At 36.7% G+C, this 17,436-nt stretch overlaps 1 pseudogene; it reads left to right on the top strand.

Annotated features, from left to right (window-relative positions):
• The first annotated feature begins 643 nt into the window (after positions 1-643).
• On the top strand, positions 644-1,561 carry LOC129485661 (small ribosomal subunit protein uS2-like; annotated as a pseudogene).
• Positions 1,562-17,436: the final 15,875 nt, after the last annotated feature.

The raw sequence follows: 17,436 nt of genomic DNA, 5'->3' as shown, positions 1-17,436 counted from the left end.
CAAATATAATAATTGGCACCTTTAAAAATAGCTTGCACAACATAGGCAGGCAGAACGCCCAAAGTCTGGTGGCTTACTCAGGGCATGTTAAAAATGCACAGAAAAATAATGTGGAAACACAGGTTTGCTGGTGCTAAGGCAATATACACAGGGAAGTGTAGTCCTGAGCAGAAGAGGAAATGCAACCTAAAACTGATACAAAGCTAGGATACATCTCTCTGGGGAGGGAGTTTTGGGTACAGGAACTCAGGCATTTTCTTTTTCTTTTTTTTTTTTTTGAGACAGAGTCTCGCTGTGTCGCCCAGGCTGGAGTGCAGTGGCGCGATCTCAGCTCGCTGCAAGCTCTGCCTCCCGGGTTCATGCCATTCTCCTGCCTCAGCCTCTCCGAGTAGCTGGGACTACAGGTGCCCGCCACCACACCCAGCTTTTTGTATTTTTTAGTAGAGACGGGGTTTCACCGTGGTCTCGATCTCCTGACCTCGTGATCCGCCCGCCTTGGCCTCCCAAATTGCTGGGATTACAAGTGTGAGCCACCGCGCCTGGCCTAGAACTCAGGCATTTTCTTAAAACAGTGCCCCAGCCTTTCCACGCTACCTGTAGAGGGGTCCGTACGGCGTTGTTCTGGATTCCCGTTGTAACTTAAAGGGAAACTTACACAATGTCCGGAGCCCTTGATGCCCTGCAAATGAAGGAGGAGGATGTCCTTAAATTCCTTGCAGCAGGAACCCACTTAGGTGGCACCAATCTTGACTTCCAGATGGAACAGTACATCTATAAAAGGAAAAGTAATGGCATGTATATCATAAATCTGAAGAGGACCTGAGAGAAGCTTCTGCTGGCAGCTCGTGCTATTGTTGCCATTGAAAACCCTGCTGATGTCAGTGTTATATCCTCCAGGAATACTGGCCAGAGGGCTGTGCTGAAGTTTGCTGCTGCCACTGGAGCCACTCCAATTGCTGGCCGCTTCACTCCTGGAACCTTCACTAACCAGATCCAGGCAGCCTTCCGGGAGCCACGGCTTCTTGTGGTTACTGACCCCAGGGCTGACCACCAGCCTCTCACGGAGGCATCTTATGTTAACCTACCTACCATCGCGCTGTGTAACACGGATTCTCCTCTGTGCTATGTGGACATTGCCATCCCATGCAACAACAAGGGAGCTCACTCAGTGGGTTTGATGTGGTGGATGCTGGCTCGGGAAGTTCTGCGCATGTGTGGCACCATTTCCCGTGAACACCCATGGGAGGTCTTGCCTGATCTCTACTTCTACAGAGATCCTGAAGAGATTGAAAAAGAAGAGCAGGCTGCTGCTGAAAAGGCAGTGACCAAGGAGGAATTTCAGGGTGAATGGACTGCTCCAGCTCCTGAGTTCACTGCTACTCAGCCTGAGGTTGCATACTGGTCTGAAGGTGTACAGGTGCCCTCTGTGCCTATTCAGCAGTTTCCTACTGAAAACTGGAGCGCTCAGCCTGCCACGGAAGACTGGTCTGAAGCTCCCACTGCTCACGCCACTGAATGGGTAGGAGCAACCACTGACTGGTCTTAAGCTGTTCTTGCACAGGCTCTTAAGCAACATGGAAAAATGGTCAATGGAAAATAAACATCAGTTTCTAAAAAAAAAACCAAAAAACAAAAAACAAAACAACACAAAACAAAAACAGTGCCCCAAAGGTGTCTGCCTGTGTAATAGCTGAGTTGAAAGGGTTTTCCTTTTCTTCTGGAGTTTATAATTCTACTCCCATTATTCTGGTTCCCTTGCCTAAAAAAAAAGCATACATAAACCATCATAATTTCCATCTTCGACTGGCATAACTCTGCCATTCACTAATCAAATGTAAACTCATTAGTGCTGGTAGAATAGACTCTATATTTTTTTCTGTTTGATACTTGCTGGACATCACCTTACTTTTCAGCTTGTAATGCTATTTACTGCTATTTATATACTATTATTTATATTATTTACTATTTACTGCTATCTCTTTAAAATAATTATTTATTCTCAGACTCATTTATTCCTGTCTCTTATGCTGATTTAAGCTTTGTTTTCTCTTGTATCTTCTATTTCTCTATCCTGATTTTCTCTGGGATTTTATTATCAAAATTATTTACTTTCAAATAGCTTCATATGGTATATCTTATTTCTATAAGCAGATTGTGGGTTCCTAGAGGACAAGATCCACGTGTTTATAATACTCTTTTTATATCTCCTCCTACATACGAGGGTATCAGCAAATGCTTATTGGTTAGTTGATTTAAAATCACAAATGTATTATTTCAAATTTACTATTATATTAGTTAATTTTTTAAATGGACAAAAGAAAATTCACAAGGAAGTTAGCATAATGTAGGGAAAAATGCATGGACTTCTGAATTAGATCACTCTGGATTCAAATTCAAGGTCTACCACTGATTAGCACGTGATCTCAGGCAAATTACTTAATGTTTCTGAGTTTCAGTTTTCTTAATAACCCAGAAAAAATTAACCTAGTTCTACGCTTTTTGTTAACAAGAATTACACGAATTAACGAGATAATACTTTAATCAATTAAGAACTTCATAGAGTGAGTATGAATACTTGATGGGTGGTCGATAATTAGATGCTCCAGGATCTTGAGGGATAATCAGCCAGTATCTCGTTATTACCAGACACATAAGGAAGAAAAACTCTGGAGGTTGCAGGATATAAATAATTAGAATTTGTGATTTTATGTATGCATTTCCTAAGTTCTGCCTTTTGCTAGACTAAGCACTTTACATTCACTGTCTTACATCATCTTCATAGCACTCATCACAGGTGGGTATTATTAGGAGCATTTACGGATAAATAAATTAAAGGTCTTAGCCAGCAGAGAAAGGCCAAATTTGAGATAGAAACCCTGGTGTCTGACTCTAATGTCTGTTATTTTGTTTGTTTGTTTTTTTAAATCAGTAATAGACTCTTCACTCCCTTTTTTGGGGGGTTATGTTACACTAATAAAGAGTATGTATCACATAAGTTAAGAGCACAGTTCTCCAAAGAGATGGAGCCTTCAATCTCATTGTTTTGAACCTTAAGGCTCCATCAGTTTTCAAGGTATTGGAGGTCCTCTTTTAGGTGGATAACTGACATAGATGGAGAAAATCACTTACGCATGCGAACACACTGAATACTTCTGAAAATTACCCCTTTCATTACATTCTTAAGTTAGAAAAATAGCCAATTCCTCTGTAATGAACTGAATTATGAATTACTAATTTCTGTCTTCTCCTTTAGGGTGACTCTGGAGGACCACTGGTTAGGTCAGATGCTAGAGATATCTGGTACCTTGCTGGAATAGTGAGCTGGGGAGATGAATGTGCGAAACCCAATAAGCCTGGTGTTTATACTAGAGTTACGGCCTTGCGGGACTGGATTACTTCAAAAACTGGTATCTAAGAGAGAAAAGCCTAATGGAACAGACAACATTTTTTTGTTTTTTGGGTGTGGAGGCCATTTTTAGAGACACGGAATTGGAGAAGAAGACTTGCAAAACAGCTAGATTTGACGGATCTCACTAAACTGTTTGCTTGATGCATATATTTTCTTCCCAGCTTTGTTCCACACATAAGCATCCTGCTTCTGCCAGATCAACTCTGTCATCTGTGAGCAACAGTTGAAACTTTATGTACATAGAGAAATAGATAATACAATATTACATTACAGCTTGTATTCATTTGTTCTCTAGAAGTTTTGTCGTCAGAATTTTGACTTGTTGACGTAAATTTGTAATGCATATATACAATTTGAAGCACTCCTTTTCTTCAGTTCCTCAGCTCCTCTCATTTCAGCAAATATCCATTTGCAAGGTGCAGAACAAGGAGTGAAAGAAAATATAAGAAGAAAAAAATCCCCTACATTTTATTGGCACAGAAAAGTATTAGGTGTTTTTCTTTTTCTTAGTGGAATATTGGAAACGATCAAGCAGAGACAGCAGAATGCCAATCACTTCATCATTTAGGAAGTATGGGAACTAAGTTAAGGAAATCCAGAAAGAAGCCAAGATATATCTTTATTTTCACTTCCAAAAACTACTATGATAAATGTGAAGAAGATTCTGTTTTTTGTGACCTATAATTATACAAACTTCATGCAATGTACTTGTTCTAAGCAAATTAAAGCAAATATCTATTTAACATTGTTACTGAGGATGTCAACATATAACAATAAAATATAAATCACCCATTTGCTTGACATTATGATATGATAATCCACAAAGAAGGGGAAGATGGGAAAAATGTTACTAGTCAATTTATTGTAAATTATTTTAAAATTTGAGGCTAGGATGAAAATTAATTTAATAACAATCAGCATGCCTATGTACTAAAATAATTGTGTTGTGGAATGGGAGGGAACAAAGAGTTCAAACGATTGACTAGAAAGGTTTTATCCATCTAAGACTTTCCCAAACAGCAAATCCTTGAAGGGAATGAGATCCAGGTGTTAGTGTATAGTCTAGTGATGCAACTAAACTGGGGCTCAGACCTCTATTCTGAGATGATTGCAGATATTTTTCTTCCCCTGCTGCTGTGTTTACAGTTCATGCATGGCTAATGGTCCTGTTAGACTCCTCTGGGCTGAGATGGAAAGATATCATAGAGAAGATATCCTGGAAGCTGCTTCGCTGCTGCATCTAGTGTGACACTGAATGGCTAACTGCCTGGATAACAAACATGAACAGTAAAATCATGATATTGGCCACCTTCATGATTTTAGTTTTGGTAAATTATTACTGAGCTGTTAGAGACACAGCTTTCAAGTAATCTAGACCATAATGAACTTAGGACTGGTACCTTGATGTACGGCATGTTAATGGTGAGATTTCACCAAGTCTGTCCTCATTGCGTATAGCTACTCATATAAGTTCTATATTGTACAATAATTACCTTGAAAACCAGTATTGCCAGGAAAAATTTGAGTTTATTGATCTGAATAACATTGGAGTATGAACTGATAACATGTAGGCACTTGGCAAAAATATGAAAACTGACATGAATTGGTATGTTAAATATTTTGCGTAAGCTATTTTTGTTTCATTTGACAAAGTGCTCTGGGAAAAAGCAAAATTGAGGAAAACCTTGAATTTTAAGCAAGGATATAAGTACGTTTAAAACTACTCTCAGTGTTCTGTTAAAAATGGATGCCCCTTGTTTCAGTGTATTCTGTAGCTGGGCCTCTAGGTGGCACCCACAAGCTGTAGGAAGCTAGGGGGAAGCCTGACGTCAAGAAGGATGTCTAGATCTATAAGTAATAATGAGAACTGTACCTGAAATTAGTCTTGCGAAACCAAAAGAATACAATTTATCTTTGCAAGTGGCATTTAAAAATTAATTCGTGTTGATTTACATCATTATTAGTATTTTTCAAATTTCTGGAGATTTGATTCCAAACTAAAATAAAATTTATGATGCATGATTTGAGGAACTCCCTCTGCAAAAGCACCTGGCGCAATTTAAATTAAGAAGAAATTTTAAAAGCTTAATTTTACAATGACATCTTATTCCTAAGAGAAATACTTTTGATATTTCCTTCTACAAAGGATTTGAGAAATAGAAATTTGGGTCAAAGTGAAAATATGAGCAATAGTTCAAACTTTATGTACATAGGGAAATGGGTAATACAATATTACATTTCTAAAATGGTAACTTCTTTTGAAAAATAATTTCCAAAGGGTTTTATCATTCTTTGGCATGTCTGTGTTAACTGTTTCATTGGAGAAAGTTAAGAAGATGTGAATATAATATTTATTAATTTTTTAAAGAGGGCAGGCAGTTCCTCTTCTATATCTTCAAACTTTCTTCCTACAGCACCTAGTAAAGTACTCTGTATATAACACTCCTTCAATAAATGTTGTTGAATGACTCTTTTATTTTTACATTATGCAGAAAACATAGCTTTATTATTATTTACACATTGATTTTTAAAAGTAATCCCAGATTTTACACTAACTGAGTGAATTAAGCTGGTTACTATTTATCTAAGCCTATAATCTCACCCATAAGATAGAGATGATATTTGCTCAAATGATTGTTGTAGAAATAAAACTGTGAGTGTTTAAAAAGTGCTTAGCACAGTTCTTGGAACATTAGTAGGGATTCAAGAAACCATAGTAGTAATAACTGTTGCTATAATAAAACTATACTCTTGTTTTAAAAATATGGTATTTGATTATAATAGGCTGAATATCTTTTTTTTTTGAAATGACAAGATAAATTAGACCAACAAAATGTGCTAGTTAAAAAAATTTCTGATTCTACAAAAAGTTTTACTGGAATAATTCCGAAACATATTTATCAAAGTGGTCTGTCAATGTGAGGGTTCATTCTAACTTTTGACTTCAATTTTAAAAAATGATAAACCTTGTTAACCACCGAGTGGCTGGATTATATCGAGATCTATGGTGTAGTTCAAATGTCGCCTCTTCCCTGAAGCCATTTTTTACCTCCTCAAGTGGATGTACTATACGTTTTTTCTGAACTTCCTTACCATTAATTTTTTTATTTTCAGATAATCATTGATTCAGATACGGTTAAGATATAACTGTAAGTTATAATTCACAGAGATTCTGTGTACCCTTTACTCAGTTTACCTCAATAGTAAGATCTTGCTTAGGTGTAGTATAATATTACAGTGAAGAAGTTGACATTGAGACAATCCATTAACTTTATTAGGATGCAATCAATTATATATGTGTGTGTAGGTGTGTGTGTAATTAGTTCTATGTAATTTAATTACATATGTAGATTCATGTGATTACCAAGATACAGATAGTTTGTTCACAAGGCTACACCACGCTACCGACAGCCATCCAGCTCCCTCCCTATGCCTGTGTCTAGTCTCTAATCCCTGGCAACCACTAATCTCTTCTCCATCTTTATAATTTTTATTGTTGCAAGAATGGTATATAAACATATAATACGTAACTTTTTCAAGTTGGCTTTTTCGCTCAGTATAATTTTCTTGAGATCTGTCCAAGTTGTTATGTGTGTCAGTAGTTAATTCTTTTTTTATTACTGAGTAGTATTACATGATACGGCTGTACCTCAGTTTGTTAACTGTATGCCCATTGAAGGGCATTTGGATTGTCCTCAGGTTTTGGCTATTACAAATATAGCTGCTATGAAGATTTGTGTGTAAGCTTTTTGTGTGGACATAAGTTTTTACTGTTCTGAGATTTATGGCCTAGAGTATGCTGGGTCATATGGTAAGTACATGTTTAGATTTTTAAGCAACAGCTATATTCTTTTCACATGGCTCCTTACTACTTGTAAAACTCTCTGGACTTAGAATCTCTACCTGTGTATTTCAGATGTGCACACAGATGTGATTTCAACTAGACTGTAAATTCCATGAGGGTGGGGATGGTAACTGGTTCATTTTTATATCCTTCACAGTTCACAGGAAACTATAATATTGTTTATGGCAGTTGTTCTATAAAGATTTATTAAATAAAAGTAAAGACAGTAATAAAAGCAAACAAATAAATATACATGAAATAAAAAGAAGAAATGACTTTGAGTAGAAAAGAATTAACAGTATTTCCTTCATGAAGGTATTATTGCTCAATTTCTCTAATTCTGCATGGACTTTACCATGGCACCTCCATGTATCTTATGTTGGTTGATATAAAATCTGTTTTTCACTTTTCCACAGGGTACAGAATCAAACACAGACTAAAGACATGGTTGATATGGAGAATCTCTCTTTATACCTGAATTTATTTTATGATACATGTTATATTTAATAGTTTTCTGACACATCTGTATTAGCTTCTACTGTATTTGTGGAATGGATTCCAGTTTAGGAGTACAATCAATAAATATTTGTTGCTCTTACTTTTTATAACCATGATTCTATAATTTGTCCTAATGTAATTTTTATTATATAACTCAAGGTGGAGTGAAAGAAACCTGTGAAATGTAATCAGAAGTTCTCTCTTAATTGTCCCTAACACATTAATCAGTACGTCTTTGGTGTAGATGTAGTCAGCTTAAATTTCACGATCACTGTACTCACTGCCTTGCATATACCCCTCACCTGCTTGTTCTCTTGCTCCACCATCTGTGACACTTGCTTTTTACTGTGATCCTGGTAAAATTTAACTCTCCACTCACTGTTTTTAAAAACTAATTAATTTCCCCCAATTTTATTAAAGTATAATTGGCTAATAAAAATTGTATATAGTTACAGTGTACAATTTGATGTTTTGATATATGTATACATTGTGAAATTATTAAATCAAGCTAATTAATATATTCATTACCTCAATACTTATTATTTTTAAAAGAACATTTAATATCTACTCAGCAATATCTACTTTTAACAATTTAAAAATACTCAATACATTATTATTAACTGTAGTCCCCATGCTGTAAATAGGCCTCCAGAACTTATTTCTTCTATGTAACTGAAACTTTGTACCTTTTAACCAGTGTCTTCTCATTTCTACCACACTCCAGCCTCTAGCAACCACCATTGTACTCTCTGCTTCTATTACTTCAGCTTCTTTAGATTCCACATATAAGTGAGATCATGTAACAATCAGCACTCTGTGTTTGGCTTATTTCCGCAGTTATTAACATAATAACTTATTAACATAATATCCTCCAGATTCATCTATGTTGTCACAAATGACACGATTCCCTTCTTTTTTAAAGCTGAATCGTATTCAATGTGTGTATTTCTTTATTCTTCCACCAATGGACATGTAGGTTGATTCTATATTTTGGCTATTGTGAATAATGCTACAATAAACATGAGAATGCAAGTATTTCTGTACTGAAAGTGAAAAACAGAATGGTTGTATGGTACTTAAAGCATGGTTTCTACTGAATATTTCAATTAATCACTGCTGAGATAACCAAAATACTGTGTAAAAAACAAGCAAATCAGCAAAACCAAAATTGCGCTTTTTCAAAATGTCAGATAAATGACTAACCTTTTAACTAGACTGAACTCCCATAAAAGAGATGATTCACATTTTAATAATAAAATCAGATAAAATAGTAAAGACATTATTACCAATCATACAGAAATAAAAGAATTATAATTGTATATTAGGAGCACTTGTATGTCAACAAATTATAATAACTTAGATGAAATGAACAAATCTCTAAAAGACATAGTCATACAGACTCAAGAGCTCTAACACAATTCCATTATGTTCAAAGGACACACTTTGTATGATTTCAGTACTTTCATTGAGAGCTTTATATGGCCTAGCAATGGCCTATCTTGGAAAATGTTAATGTTCTTGAGAATATTATATACAGTCATGCATTGCTGAACAACAGGGATACAGGAACTGCATTGTTACATGATTTTGTTGTGTGAACATCACACAGTGTACTCACATAAATCTACATGGCATAGCCTACTACAGACCTAGGCTGTACGGCATAATCGATTGCTCCTAACTTACAACCTGTACAGCATATTACTGTACTGAAAACTATAGGGAATTGTAACGCAGTGGGCAGCATTTGTGTATTTAAACATAACTATACATAGAAAAGTTACTGTACAAATACAATATAAAAAATTTAAAAATGGTATACCTGTATAAAATTCTTATCATGAATGGAGTTTTCAGGGCTAGAAGTTGCTCTGGGTGAGTCAGTGAGTGAGTGGTGAATGAATGTGAAGGCATAGGACATTATTATACACTACTGTAGACTTTATAAGCACCATGCACTTAGGCTACACTAAATTTGTAAACAATTTTCCTTCTTCAATGAAAAATTAACTTTAGCTTACTGTAACTCTTTTAATTTATAAACTTTAAATTTCTTTTACTTTTTGACTCTTTAATAATAGCACTTAGCTTAAAAACATATTTTTCAGCCATACAAAAATATTTTATCTTTATACCCTTATTCTATAAGCTTTTAAAAATATTTTAATAATTTATTATTTTTTACCTTTAAACTTTTTGGTTAAAATCTAAGAGCCCACCACAGCACAGCAAGGCCACTGTGGCCAGATTGACTATCTAGATTCCCTCCTCTCTGGGCAGAATATCTCTGAAAAGAAGGCAGCAGCCCCAGTGAGGGACTTATAGATAAAACCCCCATCTCCTGGGACAGAGCAGCTTGGGGAAGGGATGGTTGTGGGCGCAGCTTCAGCAGACTTAAATGTTCCTACCTGGCAGCTCTGAAGACATCAGTGGATCTCCCAGTATAGTGTTCAAGCTCTGATAAGGGACAGCCTGTCTCCTCAAGTGGGTCACTGACACCTCCCAGTAGAGGTGTCTCCCAGACAGACATCTCATACAGCAGAGCTCTGGCTCCCAGTAGAGGTGTCTCCCAGACAGACATCTCATACAGGAGAGCTCTGGCTGGCATCTGGTGGGTGCTCCTCTGGGATGAAGCTTCCAGAGGAAGGAAGAGGCAGCAATTTTTGCTGTTCTGTAGCCTCCGCTAGTGATAGCCAAGCAAAGAGTTTCTGGAGTGGACCTCCAGCAAACTCCAGCGGACCTGCAGCAGAGGGGCCTGAATGTTAGAAGGAAAACTAACAAACAGAAAGGAATAGTATCAACATCAACAAAAAGGATGTCCACTCAGAGACCCCATCTGAAAGTCACTGACTTCAAAGACCAAAGGTAGATAAATCCACGAAGATGGGGAGAAACCAGTGCAAAAAGGCTGAAAATCCAAAAACCAGAACACTTCTTCTCCTCCAAAGGATCGCAACTCCTCACCAGCAAGGGAACAAAATGGGATGGAGAATGAGTTTGATGAATTGACAGAAGTAGGCTTCAGAAGGTGGGTAATAACAAACTCCTCCGAGCTAAAGGAGCACGTTCTAACCCAATGCAAGGAAGCAAAGAACCTTGAAAAAAGGTTAGATGAGTTGCTAACTAGAATAACCAGTTTAGAGAAGAGCATAAATGACCTGATAGAGCTGAAAAACACAGCACGAGAACTTCATGAAGCATACACAAGTATCAATAGCTGAACCAATCAAGCAGAAGAAAGGATATCAGAGATTGAAGATTAACTCAACGAAATAAAGCGAGAAGACAAGATTAGAGCAAAAAGAGTGAAAAGAAAAGAACAAAGCATCCAAGAAATATAGGACTATGTGAAAAGACCAAATCTATGTCTGATTGGTGTACCTGAAAGTGATGGGGAGAATGGAACCAAGTTGGAAAACACTCTTCAGGATATTATCCAGGAGAACTTCCCCAACCTAGCAAGGCAGGCCAACATTCAAATTCAGGAAATACAGAGAACACCACAAAGATATTCCTGGAGAATAGCAACCCCAAGACACATAATTGTCAGATTCACCAAGGATGAAATGAAGGAAAAAATGTTAAGGGCAGCCAGAGAGAAACGTTGGGTTACCCACAAAGGGAAACCAATCAGACTAACAGCAGATCTCTCTGCAGAAACCCTACAAGCCAGAAGAGAGTGGGGGCCAATATTCACCATTCTTAAAAAAATTTTCAACCCAGAATTTCATATCCAGACAAACTAAATTTCCTAAGCGAAGGAGAAATAAAATCCTTTACAGAAAAGGAAATACTGAGAGATTTTTGTCATCACCAGGCCTGCCCTGCAAGAACTCCTGCAGAAGTTTCTGCTGCCTTTTGTTCAGCTATGACCTGCTACCAGAGGTGGAGTCTACAAAGGTAGGCAGGCCTCCTTGAGCTGCAGTGGGCTCCACACAGTTCGAGCTTCCTGGCTGCTTTGTTTACCTACTCAAACCTCAGCAATGGTGAATGCCCCTCCCCCAGCCAGGCTGCCGCCTCACAGTTCTATCTGGAACTGCAGTGCTAGCAGTGAGCAAGGCTCTGTGGGCACGGGAGCCGCTGAGCCAGGCACGGGATATAATCTCCTGGTGTGCTGTTTGCTGAGACCATTGGAAAAGTGCAGTATTAAGGCGGGAGCGTCCCGATTTTCCTGGTAGAGTGGCCATGGCTTCCCCTGGCTAGGAAAGGGAAATCCCCCAACCCCTTGCACTTCTGGGGTGAGGCAATGCCCTGCCCTGCTTCAGCTTGCCTTCTGTGGGCTGCACCCACTGCCCAACCAGTCCCAGTGAGATGAACTAGGTACCTCAGTTGAAAATGCAGAAATCACCTGTCTTCTGCATTGATCATGCTGGGAGCTGCAGACCAGAGATGTTCCTATTTGGCCATCTTGGTTCATCACTATAGACATGTTTCAAAGGAAGATACACAAGCAGCCAACAAGCATATGAACAAAAAGGTCAATATCACTGATCGTTAGGGAAATGCAAATTGAAATCACAGTGAGATACCACTGATCATTAGATAAATGCAAATCAAAACCACAGTGAGATACTATTTCACACTAGTTAGAATGGCTATAATTAGTCAAAAAATAGCAGATACTGGTGAGGTTGCAGAGAAAAGGGAACACTTATACACTGTTGGTGGGAGTGTAAATTAATTCAACCATTGTGGAAAGAGGTGCGGTGATTACTCGAAAAGCTAAAAGCAGTACTACCATTTAACCCAGCAATCCTATTACTGGATATATGCCCAAAGGAATATATATCATTCTACCATAAAGACACATGTACATTTATGTTCATTGTAGCACTGTTCACAATAGCAAAGACATGGAATCAACCTAAATGCCCATCAATGGTAGACTGGATAAAGAATATGTGGTACATATACACCATGAAATACTATGCAGTCATAAAAAAGAATGAGATCATGTCCTTTGCAGGAACATGGATGGAGCTGGAGACCATCATCCTTAGTAAACTAACACAGGAACAGAAAACCAAATGCTGCATGTACTCACTTATGAGGTGGAGCTAACTGATGAGAACACATGGATGCAAAGAGACAACAGACACTGGGGTCTACCTGAGGGTGGAGGGTTGGGGAGAAGAATAGGATAAGAAAAAATAACTATTGGGTCCTAGGCTTTGTACCTGGGTGATGAAATAGTCTGCACAACAAACTCCCATGACAGGAGATCACCTATATTAGAAGCCTGCACTTTCACCCCTGAACCTAAACTATAAGTTTAAAAAAAAAATCTTAAGAAAGAAACGTGAAGTCAAAAGTTTTGTGAACATTATGTCAAAATTATATGCTTATCTTTTGTTGCTGTTCCTTTTTTAAAAAGATGCATTTTTTTCTGTCTCTGTAAAATAATGGTGTTTCCTTTCCAATGGAAACATATTTTCAGATCCTAATCATTGGGGTAAACATTCTTTTTAAAACTATTGTTTACAAAAATAAAAATCTGACTTTGTCCATGCAGATCATATATTGCCAAGTATTTTTCAACAACATAATTTCAACCTTATGACATCAGCTTTAATAGCAGTCATTATACTATTATTCCAGGTGATTCATGGGGCATCTGGGTACTCTGTGTAATTGAAATTATCTGTAGCCACATTTAATATGACATGTTCAGTGTTTTGTCTCACAAGCTCACTGCTTAGAGTCTTCTTCACCCACCCAATATTGAAGTAATGACATGTCTGTTAATAGATTCATCACTGATCTCATTCTGTGACATCTTTATCAGAATAATATAAAATCAATGTAAGAAATTTTGTGAAATTATGAAAATTTAGAAAAAAATAAATTTCATTATAAAATCTGTGTGCTTTCATTATGGTTTTATTCTATTTATATAACTCAATGTACATATATTATATTTATATAAAAAATTTTTATGTGATTGCACATGCCTTTTCTTCTGACACAAAAATTGTGATGTTGTGCTGTTCATCTTTTTGTTCCGTAGTATTCAACAATACCTGTACTATGGCTGACAGTGTAATTTAACATTTTTTGATAAAATAATTGTAATGGCATAGTACACACATTGTATACATTTTAAATCATTTCTCAATGTAAGATGTTTGAATTATCTCCAGTGTTTATTTTATGAATGTCTGCCACAAATATTGAATCTGACCACCGTGATTTAGTTGTTCTCTGTATAGTTTCATATGAGTATACTATGAAGACAATGTCTATATGCATTTTTATAATACTTAATACTTTTCCCCAAGTGTCTTATTCTTTTAAAATATACAAACATTATCTGAGAATGTAATACATAATGGAAAAGTAAGCAAATTTGTGGCAACAATTATTTTATGTAAGAAAGAATGAGAGGACAGGCTGCACAACTATTGACTTGGATTCGAACTTACCCTCTGCAAATGAGTAACAACAGCTAGTATTAGTATATATCACTAGTGTACTGATGGTCATTCTTGCCCTTCTCTTCCTTCTCCACCTACTTTCTTCCCCCTTTCAATGGCACCATCACTTTCCTCTAACATGAATGGGGAAATTTTTTGAGAATAAAGTTAGAGTGCATAGAATTTTCATTGGTCTTACCTCTGCCTTTGTCCTTTGGGAAATTACCACATAGAGACTACGCAATTTTCATTCAACATAAACATTGGGTTTTAACTCGACTAAGATTTCAGTTTTCTGTTGCTGCTAATAAGAAGGTAGACAAAAAGATCTCTTAAGGATTATATAATAAAGTAGTGAGGAATGCTTGCTTTCTACTTATGTCTCAAAAGAATAACATTAAAGTAAAATATATGAGGTTCTTTTGTTTCTTCATAAGGAAGATCATCCTATATCCTGACAGAATTCTTTTGTAAATCTCAGTGTAGTTTTCAGATGCAAGTGGTAGACATTATTTAGATCTTATTATACATGCATTGCTTATTTTTTTTTTTTTTTTTTTTGGTGCTTCTCTGTCAGGCAGCTGTGATGATGAGTCCCAAGTTTCCCAGAGATTTTTACTGAAGTGTCCTATAGGCTTGGCATAAGGCACAAAACATTAAAAGGGTAAGCTGACCCTTTTATGCTCTAAGATATAAACCTCTGGGATCTCACTGACTAATGTTTTAAATGCTAGAGTGAAAGCAAGTAAACATTGGCTTTGGCTGTGAATATTCTGGTGGCACACATTTATGTCGTTGAGGAATAGTGTACCTTGAAAAGCCTTAACCCTTACATGGTTAGCATTTCATCTTGTTCATCTGACTGACCAAACATCTATATTTAAACAAGTCCACAGGGGATCTATTCTCTAGGACTTTGCTGGAGAACCTTGATATGTTGGAAAACCGTTCCTATTAATAGAGGAATTATATCTCAAGTGGGTGGCATATGTTAACTAATGGATACTATTAATAGTAATAACAAAAATAAAAATCATTACAATCTTACTACTATTTGAATCACTGACTATGTACCAAAGACATTTTAAGTGTTTTATCTGTATTAAATATATTTTCAACACAACACAATAGGAAGTAATTGCCATTATTATAGAAGTAGGCATAATTATCTCTATCAACATTCTAGTCCACTTTTCCATTATCTGCTGCATAAACTCATGCAAAATCTTTTAAATGATCTATGCTTTTCACAATCTGGCCTTTTTGCAATGTAATCCATTGACAGCATTGAGAGCTTTTTAAAGAAAGGGAATCTGATCATATCTCTCCATTTCTTAACTCTGTGCAGTAGCTCCCCTTTGCCCTTAATAGACACTTCGATCTCCTTATAGTTATATTGCTTCAACTTACCTCTTTAGCATCATCTGCTACTTTACTCAGCTTTTTCCTGCATACTAATTAGAAATCTTAGGAACTGCCTGTACTTCACTACCTGCTTTTCTTTTTGTGTTTTCCTCTCCCTTTCATCTTTTCACCTATTCCTACACATTATTGAGGACTCCCTTTATCAATGACTTTGAGATCTCTTCCAGATGTTTCCTTAGCATTGTGGTCTTATAACACTTTTAGACTTTTCCTTTTTACTAGCTTATAGTCTATCTTTCAAAGTGCAATGTAAGGCATGAGGGAGCAGAAAGTGCCTACATTTCATTCAATAAATGAAAATGAGATGCCTTTCTATTTATTTAGATGTTCTTATTTCCACAGTGTGTTGTAGATTTTGTTACAGTGGCTAGCTAGTCAGACACAAACAGGGCAGAAGAGGGCCCCCACACCCTACCAGGAAAGTCAGGTGACCACAAGTTAATGGTCAGGCAGTTATCACACTGTCTCTCTAAAACAATAATTTGTTGCAGCCAGCCAGGGAAAGGCAGCTTTCCTACAGATAGAAAAAAAACAAATCTGGTAATCAGCAGCTTCCTGATAAGATCTCAGGAGTTGGGTGAGTGGGCTCACGCATGCACATCAAGAGGCCAAATGGTGGAGTACGACATTCCAGGGGCACCAGAAAAGGGAGGAATGCCTCAGGGGAGCATGCTCATGACTCCAGTAAACATACTGTGCATCCTCATCTCCCAAGTGCTAGCAGGCCATCACACATGGCAGCAGGTCACCCTAAGGAAAGAATCAAGGAAAACAGAAGCAGGACCCAGAAAGTATGCCAACATATAAAACCCTAAGTCAAAGGTCAAACACTGCACTTTACCTTCAAAATGGCTGCTTGGATATACCCCAAGTGTAATTTCCTTTCTTTCCTGCTATAAACCTTTTTAATAAATTTTCACTTCTGTTCTGAAACTTGTCCTGGTCTCTTTTTCTGCCTTATGCCCCCAAGTCAAATTCATTCTTCCGAGGAGGCAAGAATTCAGGTTGCTGCAGAACCATAAATACTTGCTGCAGTAACCACCACTGGTAATAATTTCACAGTGAGAGTTGTACAATTTTTTGTTAAACTTATTGTAAGAATTATATTTTTTCACGGTATTATAAGGGTGACTGTTTAATCTTTATTTTAGTTTAAATTTCCATTGCAATTGTGTAGATTTTTTGTTTGTTTATTTACCTTGCATCCCAAAGTCTTGTTTTATTGATTTACTTGAATATTTTTTAGTGGATTTGTAAAAATTTTCTATTATAAGATAATGATATATGCCAATAGAGATAGTTTAACTCCTTTCTTTCTAATGTGGATTCCTTTTATTTCATTTTCATTCCTATTTGTTGGCTGAAAGTTCTACTGCAATATTGAGTGAAAGTGAGAAGAGTCAATTTAGTGTGATGTTAGCTGTGTGTTTTTTTATAGATACTATTGATCAGTTTTAGAATGTTCCCCTTTACTTCTAGTTTAAGTGTTCTTATGATGAAGAATATTGAATTTCATTAAATAAGTTTTTCTGCAGTTATTGAAATGATTATGCAGTTTTTTCCTTTATTCTAATGATATGATATGTTACTTGGCTTTTTCAGATGTTAACATAACTTTGCATTCCTGAAGTTCATTTATTTATGGCATTTAAGTTCATTTATTTATTGCATATGTTCCTGAATTTTGTTTGCTAGTGTGAAAAGAAAGTAAAAATCTTGAGACATTAAACTCACTATGTCAAAGAGAAAAGTTAATCTTGGGAAATGAAGCATGTAAAACTGGCTCCCATTTTGTTCCTAAACAGATAGCTGCAAAGATAGAAGGCCACATACCTCCCCAGACGGCC

The sequence above is a fragment of the Symphalangus syndactylus genome, chromosome 1, assembly GCF_028878055.3.
Source record: "Symphalangus syndactylus isolate Jambi chromosome 1, NHGRI_mSymSyn1-v2.1_pri, whole genome shotgun sequence".
NCBI lineage: Eukaryota > Metazoa > Chordata > Mammalia > Primates > Hylobatidae > Symphalangus > Symphalangus syndactylus.
This window is presented reverse-complemented; position numbering and strand designations above follow the sequence as displayed.